Source organism: Dermacentor variabilis, chromosome 1 (assembly GCF_050947875.1).
Source record: "Dermacentor variabilis isolate Ectoservices chromosome 1, ASM5094787v1, whole genome shotgun sequence".
Lineage (NCBI taxonomy): Eukaryota > Metazoa > Arthropoda > Arachnida > Ixodida > Ixodidae > Dermacentor > Dermacentor variabilis.
This window is the reverse complement of record NC_134568.1, coordinates 68,176,755-68,197,458: the sequence shown is the minus strand read 5'-3', so window position 1 is coordinate 68,197,458 and position 20,704 is coordinate 68,176,755. Positions and strand designations below refer to the sequence as shown.

At 46.5% G+C, this 20,704-nt stretch overlaps 1 protein-coding gene and 1 non-coding gene across 2 annotated transcripts in view; both read right to left on the bottom strand.

Annotated features, from left to right (window-relative positions):
- LOC142578976 (QRFP-like peptide receptor) overlaps positions 1-20,704 on the bottom strand; it is an 813,496-nt gene that overhangs the window by 705,192 nt on the left and 87,600 nt on the right. The gene's annotated exons all lie outside the window — the stretch shown is intronic.
- On the bottom strand, positions 11,008-11,080 carry TRNAT-CGU (transfer RNA threonine (anticodon CGU)). The gene has a single exon. It is a non-coding gene; the product is annotated as a tRNA-Thr (tRNA).

Sequence of the window (20,704 nt, the reverse complement as noted above, 5' to 3'; positions counted from 1 at the left end):
CTTCCGTCAACCAAAGGGCCAGGCAGGATTCCGTAAAGGCTACTCAACAATAGACCATATTCACACTATCAATCAGGTGATAGAGAAATGTGCGGAATATAACCAACCCTTATATATAGCTTTCATTGATTACGAGAAAACGTTTGATTCAGTCGAAACCTCAGCAGTCATGGAGGCATTACGGAGTCAGGGTGTAGATGAGCCATATGTAAAAATACTGGAAGATATCTATGGCGGCTCCACATCCACCGTAGTCCTCCACAAAGAAAGCAACAAAATCCCAATAAAGAAAGGCGTCAGACAGGGAGATACGATCTCACCAATGCTATTCACAGCTTGTTTACAGGAGGTATTCAGAGACCTGGAGTGGGAAGAATTGGGGATAAAAGTTGATGGAGAATACCTTAGCAACTTGCGATTCGCTGATGATATTGCTTTGCTTAGTAACTCAGGAGACCAATTGCAATGCATGCTCACTGACCTGGAAAGGCAAAGCAGAAGGGTGGGTCTGAAAATTAATCTGCAGAAAACTAAAGTAATGTTTAACAGTCTCGGAAGAGAACAGCAGTTTACGATAGGTAGCGAGGCATTGGAAGTGGTAAGGGAATACATCTACTTAGGGCAGGTAGTGACCACGGATCCGGATAATGAGACTGAAATAACCAGAAGAATAAGAATGGGCTGGAACCCGCCGTGGTTGCTCAGTGGCTATGGTGTTGGGCTGCTGAGCACGAGGTCGCGGGATCGAATCCCGGCCACGGCGGCCGCATTTCGATGGGGGCGAAATGCGAAAACACCCGTGTGCTTATATTTAGGTGCACGTTAAAGAACCCCAGGTGGTCAAAATTTCCGGAGTCCTCCACTACGGCGTGCCTCATAATCAGAAAGTGGTTTTGGCACGTAAAACCCCAAATATTAAAAAAAAAAAATAAGAATGGGCTGGGGTGCGTTTGGCAGGCATTCTCAAATCATGAACAGCAGGTTGCCATTATCCCTCAAGAGAAAATTACATAACAGCTGTGTCTTACCAGTACTCACGTACGGGGCAGAAACCTGGAGGCTGAAGAAAAGTGCAGATTGGGTGAGGGAACAAATGCGGGTAAGTGACATCTTAGTTGAAATCAAGAAAAAGAAATGGGCATGGGCCGGACATGTAATGAGGAGGGAAGATTAAGGGTTACGGACTGGATTCCAAGGGAAGGGAAGCGTAGCAGGGGGCGGCAGAAAGTTAGGTGGGCGGATGACATTAAGACGTTTGCAGTGACAACATGTCCACAATTAGTACAATACCGGGGTAGTTGGAGAAGTATGGGAGAGGCCTTTGCCCTGCAGTGGGCGTAACTAGGATGATGATGATGATGATTTGCTGCGATGTATGAGAAGCTTTCGTCATACATAGAGTTTGAATGCCGGGGTGTCTTTAATGTGACGTGATTAGGAGCGCTCATTTGCTATGTACGCGTGTTCAAGCGAAGAAAAAATGGGGTGTCGTCTGCATACAGAAGGAAACAATGCAAACAAAAGTAGAAGACGAGACAAAGGGCGGTAGCAGGCGGTGAGGCAGTGAACAATACGAACTCCCCATTGCGAAGGTGCTCCTAATCGCCGAAAATAAAAGCAAGTTTTATGCTAGTGGGCGACGCAGAGGCGGGCTCCACAGCATGAAAATCGTCATCTTTTGGACTGGGGCGCTATAATGTAAAGCTATTCCAAACTTTTCTATTCCAATTCTGCTATCAGCCCTCCACAATTGGTCAAAAACTTTTTTCGACCACGCCCACTTCACCTGTCTGTCACGCGACGTCACGAAAACTGCCATACCTCCCCACCTGATATGATGTGTACACGCTGATTATGCATGATTTGAAAGAAAAAAGAAAAACAGTTATTTCTGATTCGACCCCTTTTCGCCATTAGCCCTCGGCTATTGGGAAAAAGTTTTCGGGCTGCACCCACTTCACCTGCCTGTAACGCGACGTCACAAAACCGCACAAACTCACCGCGTCAAAGTGACGTGTACGCGATAAAGATGCATTATTATGCCGAACAAAACTGAATTTTCTTCGGAATAGCCGCAGGCTGCCCCGTTGCGAAAGGAATAAAAGATGGTGCCGCTGATCGCTGGCTACTCGCACCTGCCGGAGAGCATGGGTGTATTTGCGTATAATAAAACTTCTTGCGTGGCCGTGTAACGTTTTCGAGCCCTTTCGGCACGTTTACCTTCTACCCATTCTGCAAACTCGTCTTTTCTGAGGCTCAGTTTTAGCGTCATTCTTAAGCTTCCGTTGCACGCCGCCGTGATTTTCGACCAGCCACCACAAGCTAAGTAAGGGAAAGCCGACCAATCGCAGACGCCGGCACCACCCTCTTCATCCGGTTATCGATTTCCAGTGCACTGGCTCTGCCCCAGTGAATCCCTCTCCACTTGAGCGTTCTCCTCGCCTCTTGTCAGTCAATTAGATACGACAAGCCGCTCAGTGTAGGCAATGTTATTCGTTTTTCAAGCAAACAAATGTGACCTCCTATGAACGAGGAGAGCGTTTGATTGGTCTGTTCAGACAACCCTGCGGGTGACCGCCCGGTGCTTGCGTTGGTGGTTACGCAAATTTGACGTGAGGAGATCGGAATAGAAACATATTGGAATAGTTTTACGTTATATGGCCCCTGAAGTTGCTCATGTGGCCGACGTTCTCGCTCCGCCACCAATGCCACAATATCTGCAAGAAATAAACTAGAAAACATGATCCAAACGCAGGGAAGGCAATTCACTTATCTACCAGTGCCAGCGCTGGTCGAAACGGGGCACAGATTTAAAAAAAAAGAAAATCGCGGAATCGTTTGCCGTGCTGTGTGTGGCTCAAGCTATGTATACACACAGAGGGAGTCGCAGAAATGCATGTACTAAAATAGCAATAACAAACACTATTTAAATAAGACCGAGCATGTCAGGTGAACCTTGGACATTTAAACCAACTTTAATGGAATAAGCAAGGAATGGGCCCTTTTAAAACCCTTAATACTTTTGCGCCAGAGCTGCGTTTTGGGCCCAAATGCGCTCTTAATAGGGAGATTTAGAAACAGCGCACCAAGGCGTCCTTGAGGGCCCAAAACGCAACGCCCTGCATGCGTTCTTTCCTACCCCTTTTGCGTTCTTTTGTATTCCTTCATGCGTCCTCTTCTGAGCCCGGCTGTGCACATGCCCCAACTTTGAGTGCCCGAAATCTAAAACTTCCTAACGGTGCTCGCGCCAAGCCGTCTTGAGTGCACATAAGTTCACAGTAAGCACGCGCTTGTGTCATCAACGACTACGCTGAGCGTCAGTATGAGAATTTCTGATTGGCGCAGTACAGGCGCTCCTAGCCGCAGTTGTTGCGATGACTTCGCGCCCAGTTCATTATTTCCGCATTATTTAATCCTAATAGCACTTTTCTAAGGCCTTATGTGGCTCATACCACCGATGGCCTTAAAAAAACAAAAACAAAAGAATGAGTCGTCCGGTTCAATGGTATAAAAACCTATCATCATCAACGACTCATAACCCCCTAAGCAAGCAACAAATGCAATGGCTCGTAATGCAGAGGCTACAAGCAGTCAGCAAAGTCAAGCGTACAGAGCAAATATTCATTGGAATTACGCATATAACCTATAGAAACGCGGCATCTAGTCGAATGGTACAAAAAAAAAAAAAATAGAGCGCAGGAGCTCCTCAATGGCTCATGCCCCCGTAAGCAAGCAAAAAAAAAAAAATGTAATGGCTCATACCCCCGTAAGGCTGAGGCTACAAGCGCTCAGCAAAGTGAAGTGAAGAGTGCATACATTGATTGAAATCACCCACACAACACATAGAACAGCGCACGTTTTAATCCCCTGCCGAGAGGATCCAAAGTAAAGTCGAAGAGCAACGTCGTTGGCGCGAGTCTGACTCCGCTATACCAGCGCGCGTTGCCGCAGCTAAGCGTCGAAAACGAGCCATAGAAGCCGAGCTGCGAATGCCGCAACGCGACGATGCGAGAGGGCGCATTACCAAGTGTGCAGCAGGCCTTCGGGTTCACGTATTACAGGAGTGTAACATGCTGCTGAACTTCTTTTTTTTCTTATTATGGCTAGTCACACTTCCTCGGTGAACTCCGCATAATAAAGGAGAGCTCTGCTTGAAAGTGACCATAGCGTAAAAAGAAAGAAAGAAAGAAAGAAAGAAAGAAAGAAAGAAAGAAAGAAATGTAGGAAGGAAGAAAGAAAAGAAATAAAAACGTCGTCCATGTCTTCACCGTAAGTTTGAAAACGACTTGTATTCGTGACAGCTAGCGGTATTACATTCAGCGACATGACGTTATTATTGATCCTTGTGGCGTTGTGACATTACGCTTACGTGACGCGAAAAGGGAGCATGTCGGGTCTTAGAGACCCGATAATTCACACATCATTTGCTCGATATCCAATAATGAACACCTTATAAGATACCGCACAATGTTACGGCGTTAAAGCAGGGGAGGTCCCTAAAAGCAACGGCAGAAGTCGTTACGGCCACTTGCTTGTCCCTAACCACCGCGGCGAGAACAGTGAGTCCGCCTCGTCGACGACCATTCGGCTGCAGCAGAGTGTGCGCCAGCGTGGTGACGACAGTACCAGCGCATTTCGTTAAATCCTCGCTCGCTCATTTCTGTCTTAGTTTCGGGAAACGCACCAGCTCATAAGAGCGGCTCATTCACCACATTTTAGATGCTCTCTGACACAATATGTGCACCAGACACCAGATCTGTTTCCCACCGCGTAACGACCTCATTTTAATCATTGCACAATCACTGTTTGAACGGTAAGCAGCTTCAAGTACAGCATGTAATGCAACTTAGCTCTGGTTATGCGCTGAGCGTCGCGCAGCATACGATTGATGCTGCGACTGACACCACGCCGAGATTACGTTGGTAGATTCAGCGATGTGGTTACCGCTTTCATATGAAAACTTGAGCGCAGCCGAGAGAGAGAATACCACTGAGCATAAGCGCATAAAGCGAAGCATGCTCGCCGAACGCTCCCGGAGGCGGAGAAAGCCAGCGTAATCAGCCCCGGAGACGCTAACGCGACGTCGAGGTCTCCATTTTCCGCATCCTTAACAGTAAGGTCGAGAAGAGAGCCGTAATTGATCGCGTCGTCTTGTGTCACCCGTGCGTACTCCCTTAAGCTCACAAGTGATGCAATAAGATAGACCGGAGCGCCGAATCGCCTCACAAGGCGTTCCAACATTCTAGACAGACGATTTGGGGGCAAACAATAGATGTCGCGAAAACTTTACTATATAGCAGCCGGAGTGGCGTTGCCTGCAGGGCCTACCCGCAGCGATGCGTACCGCAAGGCAAAGCGGGCTTTCTGTTTCTCGGTCCATTCGCTTATTGGAGAACTGGCTGCGTGTTTCCGCTGCTGTCCACGCTGCGCTCTGTGCGCGCGCACTGCTGTAGCGAATGAAGCGCGTCGCCTGCCGAGGTTTCGCGGGATATTTGGCCGCTTTTAAATCAGTGAAAATTTACCACAATAAGTGCCAATGTCTAAGGGATGGCTGTTAAACAAGCCCATTTCCTACGTCAACATGCAATCACTAAGTTGCCATCGTTAGTAATAAAGTGAAATGAAAAGCTGTAGGCGGTTGCCTCACATTTGTGGGCATTCAGTATATCACTGAGAGAAAATCTGATGTGCAAAATTTCCCACGTGCTCTTGTTTGCGCGCCTCGCAATGCCCGTGAACTGCGACTTACGGCATACTTCAGCCTGTCTCACGGCGTGCTCCAACTGGCATGCCGCGGCATATGGTGCCTGCAACCGGGCTGATATTAAGGCTTTTAGGTGTATTTAGTGCACACTACACCTCTTTCGGCGACTGGTAGCAGCAGGGCCCTAAAATTAGTAAGCGCACACCGCAGGCCCTCTGCAACATAATCACACTTGCTTACGCTGGAACTCTCCTTAAAATAACTGCAATTTTATTCAAGTGATGGTCACCTACGTAGTGGGTGATTTCATGCCAAACGCACCAGATATTGAGCTCAACCACCTCCGATTTCTTTTTGAAGAATCTTGATTGATGTCAATACAGTGGCAAGTGACCTGCGTCAGTCAACAACAACAACAACAACAAAAATTGTTCGGCTTCAAGCTGTATTTTGTTTTAGAAGATGTGGCGAAAAACATCACTTGAGAAAGAAATTCTAAGAAATCGATCTTTTTCTGTATTGGTCTCAAACTTTGTTGGATAAAGTATAGAGCATTTACTGATGAGCTTTTTCTTTGTTTAATTTTGATGTGTTTGTACCGTACCGGCTCGAAAAAATGGAAATCGATGTTTGGTTTTTGAACTACTATTTTTGGTTGCGTACAAAGTCAATTTCGTTGCATTTTACCGTCACGTAGAATGCAAGCAAACGGGCAAAAGTATTTCATTGCCCGAGAGCGAAGGAATGTGTCCAAGAATATTTTTTAAACTATAAAAAAAAATGGCATAGTCCCTCAAGTTTTGCCAAAAAATTGGATAGTGTGATTTCATTTTTGTACTATAATAAACGTTGACGCATTTGTTAGCCAATATAATCAACATTTGTTTCTGGAAGGTTAAATCAAGCACTTCTTGTTATTTATTTTTGAAGATTATTATTTTGAAGAAAAATATCTTTGAAGACAAGTCCCCACGCACCGGTCGTCTCTCCACAAGTGTACTTCACCTCACAGCACAAACACCCGCCAGAGATACCTCGCCTTTTTTTTTCTGTTGCTTTTTTTTCTTGTTTTGCTCTACGTGCTGCTCTCAATGTCGGGGCACAGAACAGCCTCAGTGTACAACTGTGGGCAGATGCTGATTTACACGATGTCGCAATGGACGCAGCATATTGAGGGGCGTGGGTCTTGAATTGGCGGCGCTGCGGTCAGTCCGTTACGGCTAGCTTGTGTAGTGGCGGCAAGTGACACAAACTTTCTTGGCGCTTCTTGGAAAGGTCGTCCTAGTGCCGCCCTTGACACTTGAAACTCGTTTGTGTATGAGTACGACGCGAGCTCCACACGGTCGGTCGAACGGTGAAAGTTGAAAGGTGTGCATGGCTGGAAATGGCGGAATAATGTCCGCGTGCCTTTTCCCTAGACGGCTGATTCAAACCTTGCAGAGAGTTCCAATTTTCTTTCTTCAAATTTGCTCTCCGTTATCTACAGAAAAACAATTCGTTTGATATTATCTTTAGCCCACGTGAACAGCTGCTGTCAGTAGACGACATTCATAGGCTTGCAGGCTAGCCGTGCTGCCAAATGTTTGAATGTTGCCCAGACTTCCCAGCAGGCGCTCTTTCCGTGAGAAGTGGAAAAAAAAATTCTACTCGGCTTTTGAATTGAAATGAGTTCCACGGCAGCTGAGTTATAATCAGGTTTTCTTGTTTTTATAGCAGAATTAATGAGGAACCGTCGGAAAATTGTTTATTTTCTTTAATTCTGTATTTGTTTTGAAAAGCAGGCGTATCCACAGCGGTGTGTATTAAACACTCAGAAATGCCAGCAAATGATTGGACAGATAAGACATCACTATATTGTGACGTTAATACGCAACAAATGGGTGCACAGTGCAAAAAGTGCAGGAGCTGAAATCTTTGATTTCAGCTCCTGCACTTTGATTAAGCGAGGCACTTGCAGTAGCTGAAATGTTTGCCCTCACACTTGCTTACGCTGGAACACTCCTTAAAACAACTGCAATTTTATTCAAGTGATGGCCTCGGCGATTTATGCAGGAAAGAATCACTTTCGTACCTTGAATATTATCGATACCTTGCTTAATTGCTGCGTGTTAACGAAGTGATGAATTCTGAGCCACCTCAACGCTTCTAAATATGCTTGACGAAAATTTCAGGTGTCAAAATAATATGATCTAGTGCGAAATGGACCACGCAGCTCCAAATCTGGACCTGAGATGGTCGATATTTTCCGTGTCTAGTGTTGGTGCGCTCAGGAGAAAAGCTGACAGAAAAGGTCGCTTGCTTATGCTTTGCCGTACCAAAAAAAAAAAAAAAAGCGGCAACCCCCGCGTCGCTGCTGCGGTTATTCCACTACCTCGCTGCGCGGATATCACAGCCGGCAATTCATTATAGCTGCCCTACTTTTGCTTGGTTATTTTTCTCAGCTGCTGACTTACTGTGCCTAGCAGCCGAAACAGCACCACGGCGCCCACTGTTCCTGGGTGGAACTTCCACAGTGATGCCTTTTGATTGTTTTTATTCCCACAACAAGCACTAACAGGAAACACCTTCCCCTTTCCATCATTTAAATTATCGATGCAAACAAATTTAAAAAAAAAATTATGAACATTTCATTGTAACTCTGTTCCGTTGCTGAAATGTGTTGCTTTTTGTTTACATACCACCGGTTTCTCTCCGTAATGCCTCGGTCCAGAGAGAAAATAAATGAAATGAAATGGGCAAAAAAAATCTCACTCTTTCCGTGAGTAGCGCGAGACAAGAGTTCTCCTAAAGGCGCTAAGAGCTAACTTACACTTGTGGCAAATCAATAGCAAATAGTCGTCATTGATAACCAATTGCCGAGAGGCTTCAACCAATACCAGTTTAAAAGAGTCGTTGACAAAACAGCAACTGCTTCTGCCGCCCGCGACGTCCCTCCCCCCTTTCGAAGAGAGTTTGTGGGAACACGTTTTCAGTGCGTGTTCTCACCCATCAACGTTGCTTTACATTGATCGAAAGCATGATGAAACCGCTTGCCCCAGTCTGCCTGCACTTCTGCCCGCTATCTTACAGCAATCGGCGTGCTTTCGTAATCCGCTCGAAACACAAAAAGCAGTAGCTGAAAAAGAGCATTCGTTAAGAGACCATAAAATACATGCACTCTGTAGCAGCTCTAAAGCCCAATCCCGAGCCTCCCTTAATGCACACGGTGCGCTCGGTGTCGTGAGCTCCCCACAAATGCTGTCGATTGTTAGCACCCTATAGCCTACACCCCCCCCCCCCCCCCCCGTTATTTAAAACTTACTTATAAGCGCTGCAAACCTTCTATTTCCCGTACGTACATTGTTGAAGCCACGGCGCGCTACGAGGAAAGGATCACTTACGTAGCTTAAATATTTGCGATAGGCCGGTCCTCGTGTATAACAAGGGCACCAACGACCACACAACTTATAATATGGGCTTGTTCTTCCCACTATGCAGCTGTTCTTCCTCAATCAGTTCCAAGACCTCCTTAAGCTTGCTTATTTTGTGAACCTTTGCCTTCTATTTTTCGATTTATTTAGTGTAAATTCTAAAGCCCCCCTCCTTTCTTTTTCTTCCCTCCCTCGCTTACACTATCCGAATAATAGGTGTACAGACTGCAGCCTATCGCACGATAAACACGGTTTACTTGTTTATGAGAGCGACGTTAATATATGCATATATACAAAACAAACACATTATTAGTAAAGTAAACGTGCTCCGCAACATTTTCCACGTCTTAAGCCTGCCAAGAACTTAAAGCTATCCAAGGTCTTCATATTATGTCCTCGGTCAAATATTTGGCGTAGCCGTTATATTCTAGAAAAGGAACGTGCTCATTTAGGTCATAAACTGTCTTTTCATCTTATCCTGAAGACAATGTCTCCGCATGCGGATGTCGAAACTTAAGGTGAAATCTGATCGAATGCTTTACCCGCAAAAGTATATAAGAAAAACGTTTAAAAAAGATTTTTTTTTTCAGCATCCGAATAGAAGAAAGCGCTTTTGCATGAGCGGAGTTATCGGTTATCGAATGATGCCCGTGCCTTCCCTGCGTTTGTGTCACCCTTAATAGGCTGCAAGCAGCTACGCTACAACAGGCATATATTCGATTAGAAGCTGTATGGAAGCATATATATACGTAATAACTAAACTTAAGCGGTGTTTTTGTTTGCTATGCGAAGTACGCGTCGACGAAAAATTTCGATTCACGATATTTCCAAGTCAATACAAGTGAGGGAAGTGAGTTCTGCGGAAATCCACGAGGTGGAGATAGTTTCGTGAAAAGGATTTTCTCTCCTTCAAATGTCAGACAACTGGACAAAATGGCGTCGCCTCAAATAGTGATTGCCCCCAAAGTTGTGAGATGGATTGGAACAATCAAGTCCAGGTATATTTGTTTACGAGAAAAAAAGTAAGCAGATCCAATGCACAAGATCGAATCTGTGTGATGGGAAGCTTTGTATGATATTTGGACTTCACTTTACCGATGCTCGCGCTTACGCTAGTAGACATGCTTATCAAATGACTGCACCAGTTGTCTATATAAAGTTCGCATATATTCCATCATGCGCGATGTAACGGCATAACTCATTTGCGCACAATACACTTTCCTGACGCGTGGGAACTTTATATATATATATATATATATATATATATATATTCAGCAAGATTCACTGAATATGTATGATGTCAGTTCCATTCCGCCCAGCACCGGAGAAGCTTTAAATAATCTTTTTTGGTGTGTGTTTGAAGCGTGGCACATGACCAGTGCCCCAAGTTGACCCGATGCTTGGTTTCGAACCCGGTTCCTTCAGCCCAGGAATCCCATTACTCTACCCATTAGACTACGGACGATATTATATGTCACGAAAGTTGGCGTGAAAGAGGTTAGATGATAATGGGAGAATTGATATCTTGAAATTAATACGGCTATGTGATAATCATAGAAAAACTTTTTCCAGCCGCCTAATTACAATCCGCCTAATCAGTTACAGCAGATGACTAGGAAGCCAGGGAAAGCACAGTCAATTGAACTTATCTGTTCTCTAGAAGAAGGCTAAATTATATATATATATATATATATATATATATATATATATATATATATATATATAAACGAGAAGAAAGGGGGTTAACCGAGGGGCCCGATTTTCATTAGTCATATCATAAGAAGCCGACAAACACTGACACCAAGGACAACATAGGAGAAAATACTTGAGCTTATTAAGTGAAATAAGGAAACGATAAATTAATGGAAATGAAAGTGGATGAAAAAAACAACTTGCCGCAGGTGGGAATCGAACCCACAGCCTTCGCATTACGCGTGCGATGCTCTACCAATTCAGCTACCACGACGCCGTTTTCCCATCCACTTTCTTGGGTATTTATGTGTCGCAGTAGAAACCTGGGAGTGTTAGCCAGCGCCACCACTCACAGACCTTGGCGGCGGACGTGGAACGTCCTTTTTGCCGCAGGCGTCACGAGAACGTGATCTTTTTGGGTGAAGGCAACTGGTCAATAAACCCACATACGCTACCTGAAGGCATCAATGTTGCCGGAGGCAAGACCCTCGTTATGTAATAAACGAGAACAAAGGGGGTTAACCGAGGGACCGGATTTTTATTAGTCATATCATAAGAAGCCAACAAACACTGACACCAAGGACAACATAGGGGGAATTACTTGTGCTTATTAAATGAAATAAATAAACAATAAATTACTAGTAATTAAAAATTAAGGCGGATGAAAAAACAACTTGCCGCAGGTGTTGGCTTCTGATGATATGACTATATATATATATATTACATTGTGAGGCTTATATCTGCAAGCTCTGTAGGAACACTCCGCGCTCCTGTGGTTGTGCATCTGACATTCGTATTTTCTGTCTTGAACGTTTTCTTGCTTCCTTCCCTTCGTTTATGCGAGCCTCTACACATTCGGAAAATCGGGAAAAGCTGGCAACGAGAATCGGCCGATGGCCTCCCATTGCCACGTGGCCTAACCATGTCAGGCGTCTCGATTTGTTGAGAACGGTTGGCGGACCCAAAGAGGCGGCCGATGTGGCAACACAAAGCAAATAAAAAAATGATGCAGAGCGCTATCGAGAGAAAATCATCCAAGACGACTGCAAGAAAATTAGTTTTGGGTGCAAGCTTGCCCTGAGACGGCCACTAGCGAGGCAGAATGACCTTAGGCTAAAGAAGGTTACTTGGAGTGCGTGCCTAATTTAGCGTAAAGATCATTGAACGAACGTCTGTGCGAGGTAAGCGGGGCCGCCTGAATAGCGCCACTTGCAGTCGCTGTAGTTGATGCGTCCAAAATCTCCAGACACTTTCTGAGAGAAGAGACAGTGGTGTAGCTGATACTGGTTCCCGACGCAGCATCCACTTAGGCTGCTCGCAGAAATTAGAAGGACAGAGGTAAAAAACAGATAAAAGGCAGAGAGGCTAAGCATAAGAGAAAAAAAGATCAGGTTTGTGACCTCTCGCATTGGAGAAAAGGAAAAATTGATGTATAGGAAGAGCGATAGTGAAGATTCCTTTTTGTCCGCAAACAACTTGGAAAATGTCGCATGTACGAATTCAATAAAGGTGGATCAGAAAGCAACGTACAGAATCACAGACATGTCGCTGACGGCCGGTGGCATGAAAAGTAATGGAACACATTACTTACAAAGAAACTATGAACCAAAACACAGAAAACAATATGTTAATTAAAGAAGAAAATTGTTCTCTCAGCGGCCTGTTCTGTGGTATACAACTTCTGGAACTTTCCCACAATTTGCAGTGGGAAATTGATGCTGAAGGTAAGATTAATTGTATACTTTGAAATTTTCGATACGGTAACGCATCAACTCAAGCAGATAGATACGCAGGGTGTTTTTTCTTTAGCTGCACCAAAACTTTTTTAATGACTGTGTATGGCAGATAGCACAATTCTAACCCTTGATGTAAATTACTCGATGAGGCGACCATTTCTTCTACGAGAGACCGAAATGTTCAATTGAATAATTAACGTAATTACACTAAATAACTTCTTAAATAATTACTTTACGCCACATATTTCAGTCAAAGAATTATAGCCGCTGAGGTCGCACGGCGTATTCACTTCGAAAGAATTCTCTGGACAGCACCAGTTCCGAGATATTTTTCATTCTATCCGACGAAATGCGTTGGCGTTCCAGTTATCTTTTTATAAAAACGTTGTTTTAGGCACTGAAGCACAAAAGGAACCGGAACACCAATGCACTTCCCCGGACACTGCTGGGATCTGCTCCGATTCGCAGTCGCTTCACAACGCAAAGTGCTCTTCATCTAGATATCGCAACTGAAAAGCAAGTTGACATTCTTCTCCGATGCTCTCAGATTGGTGACATAAGAGTTAAACCCCGGTTGCCCCACGCCTACATGACTAACACATGTATTATTAGGGGAGTACCAGTGTGGTATTCGGAAAGCGACCTTCTTGACTACTTGAAACTGCAAGGTGTACTGCACGTGAAACGTCTGATGCGCCGGGTGGAGACTCAAGAAAAAGAATGGGCAGCGAAGCCTACTAAGTCTGTCGTGCTAACGTTTCCTCCCAACACCGAGCGCCCCGAAAAGATTGACCTCGGTTTTACCAAGCATGCAGTCAAAGAATTCGTCGAAACTCCTCCCCGATGCTTTAGGTGCCAACGCTTTGGGCATGTAGCCAAAGTTTGCATCAAAGATCAACTGTGCAAACGATGCGGTGGCGCCCGCGATTACAGAGCCTGAAAGGCAGATTTTGCTTGCGCTAATTGTGCGGGTAACCATCCAGCGAGTTTCAGTGGCTGCCCCTTCCGTGTAAGCGCCTTGCACCGTCGAGTGTCCTTCATTAGTGGTCCCAAACCACAACCTACTGAGAAGCGGATACCTGGAAGTGACGAGTTCCCTGCGTTAGAGTCGGAAGTTCGTGGCGTGGTAACAAGCAACGTCCGTGAGCGACCTGACCCTAGCAAGACGGCAAAGTCCTCTGTGAGTGAGTCGGTTGTTCGATCTGCTTCAGCAAAAAGTGTCCAAGTTGCTCAGCAACCAGATCACAGCCAGACTCGACGACATGGAGGACATTCTCTTGCCTCAAAAGAGATGAAGAAACCAGCTGCAGTGGCCAAGAGTGGGTCCCAGTCCGCATCTTTTGTTGAAGATGTGAGGCAGTGCGTACAGCAAAATAAGGAGCTCAAAAATCCGTATCTGTCCGACCTTCAGCGAGTTTTGTTTGAAGTCCTGCGTTAAAGCGATGCAGACTGGCACCCCGAAGAACTTTCTACAGCTCGTTCTTTCCTCTGAGTCCATGTTTACCACCTTCGTAGCGAACTTAACCTGATAATATGGCTAGTTTTCTTCAATCTCGTGCAACTAAAAATCATCGAAAGGTGCCGTTTTTTATGCAGTGGAACTGCGCTGGGATTATAAGTCGATTAGCACAACAAATTATTTTTGAAAGAAACTTGTGTTCCAGTATTGGCCCTCTCAGAGGCTGGCCTACCAGCGGGAGATCTTTGACTGGATATGTCGCCCACAAGAATTGCAGTATAAGGTCGTTTCCCGCAGGAAGTGCCGCCCTTTACATACGAAGAGAGAGAGAGAGAAAACAATGGTAGGAAAGGCAGGGAGGTCAACCAGAACAGCATCCGGTTTGCTACACTACACTGGCGGTGTGGGAAAGGGGAACAGAAAGAAGAAGAAAGGGAGAGAGTAAGCACAGAGTACGTGTGGGAGGGACACCGTACCCAAGGACACTATAAACGGTCTCTTAAGCCCGTGCACTTCAAGTACTGCACTAGTGCACGAATCGCTTTTCGAGCCAATGATGGGTGTGGCCACGGTCCGAGTATCTTTGACTCGGTGAACGGTCTCGAGTCCAGTCGGCGTAAAGTTGCCCGCAGAGAGAGGCGTTGGACATTGTAGCGAGGGCAGGTACACAATAGGTGCTGGATGGTCTCCTCGCACCCACAGGAGTCGCAGATCGGGCTCTCGGCCATTCCCATACGGTAGGAATATGCTTTCGTGAACGCCACTCCCAGCCACAAGCGACACAACAAGGTTGTTTCGCCGCGGGAAAGGCTAGATGGCAGTTGTAGCCGTAGCGTTGGGTCCAGTTTACGTAATTTGCAATTGAAGGCACTTGAAATCCAGTGTTCTTGTGACTTCTTGCGTGCAAGTAGGCGAAGTTCTCTGGCAGCGTCCGACCTCGCCAAAGGTGTTGGACGCGTCCTGGTATCTTGGTGGGCACACCGGGCAGCCTTGTCAGCTAGATTGTTGCCGACGATGCCACAGTGAACAGGAATCCATTGAAATATATTGTGGTGTCCTCTTTCCAGAGCATGGTGGTGTAGTTCTCTGATGTCATATGTCATCTGCTCGTATGTTCTGTGACGTAATGCGGACTTGATGTTGTGAAGGGCTGCCTTAGAGTCACAAAATACGACCCATTTCTCTGTTGGCTCTTCGGTGATGTACATGATAGCGGCATGGAGAGCTGCGAGTTCTGCCGATGTAGATGTAGTCGTGTGCGACAATTTGAATTTAACTGTAACGTTCTTGGCTGGAACGACAAATGCGGCAGTTGAGCTGGTAGGTGAGGTCGAACCATAGGTATATATATGTATGCGGTCATGATACGTCTGGTATAGTAATAGGAGCGTAAGTTGCTTCAGAGCCGGCGATGGATCATTGGACTTTCTTGTGATTCCAGGAATAGAAAAAATTCACTTGAGGCTGTCGCAGGCACCACAGGGGAGAGGAAGGCTTCGCCGCCGGTGTAAAAGATGCCGGTATGTACTCTTGATGAGCGCTAATCACTCGTGAAAAGGTCGCTTGAGGTCTCTCGGCTGGTAGGGAGGCCAAGTGATCGTCGGGGATCCTTGACAGATGGCGAATGTGCGCTCTGAGAGAGTCGACAGCTACATGTGTTTGGATTATATGGTCTCCTACGATGGCGATTGTTGCTGCTGTTGAGGTGCACCGAGGCAGCCCTAAACCCGTGCGTAGGGCTTGACCTTGCATGCTCTCCAAGGCGCGAAAGTTCGTCTTGCATGCATTTGACAACACTGGTACGCTGTAACGTAGCAGTCCGAGAAAGAAAACCCTGTACAGCTGCAACATAGAATGGACTGGTGTACCCCAGTTTTTCCCGCATAAGAATTTAAAGACCTGATCAATGACCACTAACTTCTTCAGATAGACGCAGTGAGGGCTCCACGAGAGGTTGTGGTCAATGATGACGCCCAGAAAGCGATGCGTCTTATCATAGGATATAGCTTGACCATTGATGGTAACAGGATACGATGACATTTGTTTGCGCGTAAAACCAAGTAATGCGCACTTTTCAGTAGACACACTGAGGCCTTGTTCTCGGAGATAAGACGCCGTCATGGTTGCCACCCGCTGAAGTCTGGCTCTTAGCTAAGGGCGAGTCACGGCAGAGGCCCAGATGCAAATGTCGTCGGCGTACATTGAGACGTTTACTGTCTGCGGTAGGTAATCCGCTAGTCCTACCAGGACGAGGTTGAACAAAAAGGGCTCAACACTCCACCCTGCGGCACACCACGACAGATGTAATGGTCTGCAATTGGGCCGCCTTCGGTCTGCAAGAAAAAACGCCTCTCAGTCAAATAGTCCCGAATCCATTTATATATCCGGCCACCAACTCCAACAGCCTCAAGTGAGTTCAGTATGGCCTCATGGGCGACGTTGTCGTATGCTCCTTTTATATCCAGAAAAAGTGCCGCAGATAGGCGCTTGAGGCTTTTTTGATTTTGGACCCATGTTACGATGTCAATGAAGTTGTCGATGGACGTGCGACCTCGACGAAAGCCTTTCATGGCGTCCGGATAGATATTGAATCGTTCCAGGTACCATTCCAAGCGAGCAAGAATCATTCTTTCCATCACTTTGCAGACGCAGCTCGAAAGCGCAATCGGACGATATGATAGATCTCAAGCGGAGACTTTCCAGGTTTCAGAATGGGGATCAAGCTGCTCGATTTCCATTGTTTAGGAACGGCGCCGTTCTGCCAAGACTCGTTGTAGTAGTTGAGCAGCTCATCACGTGCGTCATGTCCGAGGTGGCATAGGGCTGCATACGTGATGCCATCAGGTCCTGGTGACGAAGAACGCCTGCAGGTCGCCAACGCAGCATCGAGATCTTCGAGTGAAAATAGCACGTTCATTTCTGATACACGTGCCTCAGGGATGTCATGCAATGCTGCGTCAGTAATGATGGCCACGGACGCAGCAACCCGTGCACAGAACTCTTCAGCCACTTGAAGTTCCGAGTGGAGTTGGCAGGAGGCCAGAGCAGCGAAGGGCTTCCTTTGATGCGGAGATGAGCGAAGAACCCTAACCGTTCTCCATATGTGTGAGAGCGATTTTCGGGGATCAAGCGACTGACAGATAGTCTTCCATCGCTTATCTTCCAATTTATCCATGCGACGCTGGACTTTCTTTTGTATGCGTCGTGAAACCCTCAGATCTAAGACGGACTTCGTGCGCCGATACCTCCTCTCCGCCTGTCGGCGTGCCGCACGCAGCCTCTCTGGTTCCATGTCCAAGTCTGTTCGCCTTGCTGACCTTGTAAGCGAGCAGATTGATGTTTTCAATGCCTCTGCGATTACTTCTTCGATACTGTGTGAGAGGCATTCCCTACATGTGTCATCCATATCCTTCTTAAATTTTGACCAATCAACTGTACGCAAGACAGTTGGGGAGTGTTGCTCAACTCCTCTAATCTTTATGTATGTTGGAATATGGTCACGTCCATGTGTTTCTATGTCTGTAAACCATTGGACGCTCGAGGCAAAGCGCCGTGACACCAAAGCTAAGTCCAAGCAGCTACTATAGGTCGTGCCTCGCAGAAATGTGCTGTGTGAATGACGGCAGCCCTACGAAGAGAGATTCCTAATGTGGCTTTGAACGTCATCAATCTTTGCACCGATAGCACTTAGGTAGCGGCTGTGAGGATACGGCTCGGCTTCCGAACTCTTTCTGTTGCATCCGTATACGTGTCTCCACAGAAAAAGGTAGCAATGGATTTGTTTCTCCGGCAGCTTTATGACCGTTGCCTAGCGCCCCTAATTATCTGCGGTGACTTCAACGCCCATCACTCTGTCTGGGGTGACCGGAACACAGATTCCCGCGGAAGCAAACTTGTTAGAAGTTATCGACAGTTTGGACCTGTGCGTGGCCAATGACGGAAGTCCCACTTTCTTCCGGCCTCCAGCCTCAGCCACATCTATAGACCTAACCTTCCATTCACCTGACGTCCGTGTAAAGTGGTCAACTGCACCTGACCGCATGGGAAGTGATCACTATCCAATTTTAGTGTCTACTGCCGACTTCCATATGAGCGGCTCTAAAATTAGCCATGTTGTTAATTGGGACAAATACAGGAGCAACTTACATGTGTTTCTGGTGATGTGTTAGACAAAATGATTTCTGGTAAGATGGCTGCTACCACGGCGGTCAAATAGCCTAATCATTTTCCGACTCCGGATTTAAAACTCAGGAACCTATGCGCCGCGCGCAGAAGGGCGGAGTGACAATTGATGCGGAAGAAGGACGACAGATCCTTGAAGACAACCTTCAATAGGCTTAACTCTGCCACTCGACGCCCTACGAACAAGCTCTGTAGGTCGCATTGGGCGTCATTCTGCGCTAGCTTGACTGTTTTCTCACCGATGACGAGAATTTGGCGAGTGACTAGCAGTCTTGCTGGCAATTCTCGTCCTAGTAAGCCTTTCGAAGCGCTTGCACTGCGTAAGCAGAAGTCTCTCGCGTGCTTGGCAGAGGAATTTGCAGATGCATTTGTACGTGCAAGTTCAGGAATTCATCCCTGCGCTCTGCCTGCAACATCAACGTCTGTTATGGACACCTCGTTCACACTTCGAGAGCGACAGACAGCACTCAGCCTGCGGTGTCGATGTGCACCATGTCCTGACGGCATTACCAACCAGATGATGCAGAAACTACCTCTGGAACACCGGAAGATGCTCCTAAGCTACCTCAATCGAGTGTGGGAGACTGGCGACGTTCCTCCTTCATGGAAGGCGGCTTGTGTTGCCCCAGTGCTGAATGAAGCCCTTTAAAGAAATGGCAGACTTGGCATCGTATCATCCTATATCACTGACGTCGTGTGTGGCTAAGCTCATGGAGAAGCTAGCAAGTAAGCGTTTATCATGGCGGCCCGAAGATAGAAGGGCTCTGCCAACATGCATGACTGCATTCCGCACAGGTTTAAGCGCGCAAGATAGCCTCTTGGACTTGATAAGCCACACTGAACATAACAGAGCTTTCTGCCTTTCAACACTAGCTATTTTTCTAGACGTATCAAAGGCTTATGATAGCGTCCTCCAGAGCTGAATACTAAATAGTTTGCAGGCCATAGGCTTACAGGGCTATTTTCTGCGATTCATGAGTATGTATCGAGACCTCTTAGCCTAGTCGCTTCACAAAGGTAATTGATGCAAATTGGCCGCCTGAAACAGACGGTAGCCGGGCGAGCCCTTCTACAGCGCCTTCGAAAGAGATCCGAGTCCCGAGCGTACTTGGCCCTTAGTACTCTTGGTTAGCTCGGTCTAGACGCTAGAGGTCGAACTAAGAGGTTGAAATCACCTTGGTCATTCGCGAGCCTCAATTGTTCGTTGACAATTCCTCATGTTCGCGCTAAGCGGAGTTCTCCTTTGGCAGCAACGCGTTCGCTGGTACTGGAACATCTTGAGACTGAATATGCACGTCATCTTCAAATCTTTACTGATGGCTCTGTGGACAAGGTCAAAGGATCTAGTGCAGCTGCTTTTCACATTCCCTCTTTGAAGTATGATTGGTCTGTTCGCTTCACTGCAGTCGTGTCCTCCACAACGGCCGAAAGCTTTGCCATTGAGGCAGCTCTAAAGAAACTACGGTTTTGCACGCCTCAACCTGTTGTCATTCTTACAGATTCAAAATCTGTCCTTCAAACGTTAGAGCACGGGTTCCCTACTGATGCCTTATGCCTTAGCTCCCTACGCTCGGTGCACAATCTCCGTATCAAAGGCTTCTCCATACGTTTCCAATGGGTGCCCTCGCACATAGGTATCATAGGCAACGAGATGGCGGACAGCCTCGCCCATAGAGCGCTGTCGGGAATCCATTGAGAAAAGTGCCTCAAGAGGATAAGAGACTCTTCAGAGAAGCGGTGTTGTGCCACTTTAGTTCTTTGTGGAGGTCACCTCACAATCCATGTGTGACCAAGGGCCTCAAAAGAAACCAAGCCACTTTACTGCTCCACATTCGCATGGGCTCTGATCGTACCCTTGCGTGGAAGTATAAGACTGGCCTGGCGTTGTCTCCATTATGTTCAACGTGTGATGTGTTCGATGACATAGAACATTACCTTATGTGCTGTACTCTGTATAACGCGGAAAGGAGTGAGTTATTTGGGTCCCCCAAGAAGACAGGAATTTGTCACAGTTCTCGTCAGGACATTGTTTTCCCTCGTGGGAACCAGTTGTGTAGGAAGGAGTTCTCTCGCCTTCTTTGAAATAACCTGCAGGACACGGCTTTGGCCTCCACATGGTGACCTTAGGAGAGACTATTTATTATTGTGAGGTCTGTGTCTGATTTATGTGATTTATTAATTTTAAGTGTCGCTACGGCGGAGCGATTTGCGGCAGTAGCTGCAAGGCTAATCCCACCAGTAGCCTACAACCACTCAACTCAACTCATAGAGAGAGCGCTTGTATAAAAAGAAGGGATGGGGGTTATTTAGAGGTAGTTTTGGTTGGTTACCTAGTACGAGGTGAAAGGGGTAACAATATAATAGAGTCGCAGACTCACTCTAAAGGTGAAGCATTAATTCCGATAGCAAATTAGTAGACCGCTGTACGATTTAAGGATATTAGCTTTATAGGCCGTATGAACTCGTAAACATTCGCTTACTAAGTTAACAAAGATTGGGTCACGCGCACACAGACAAAAAA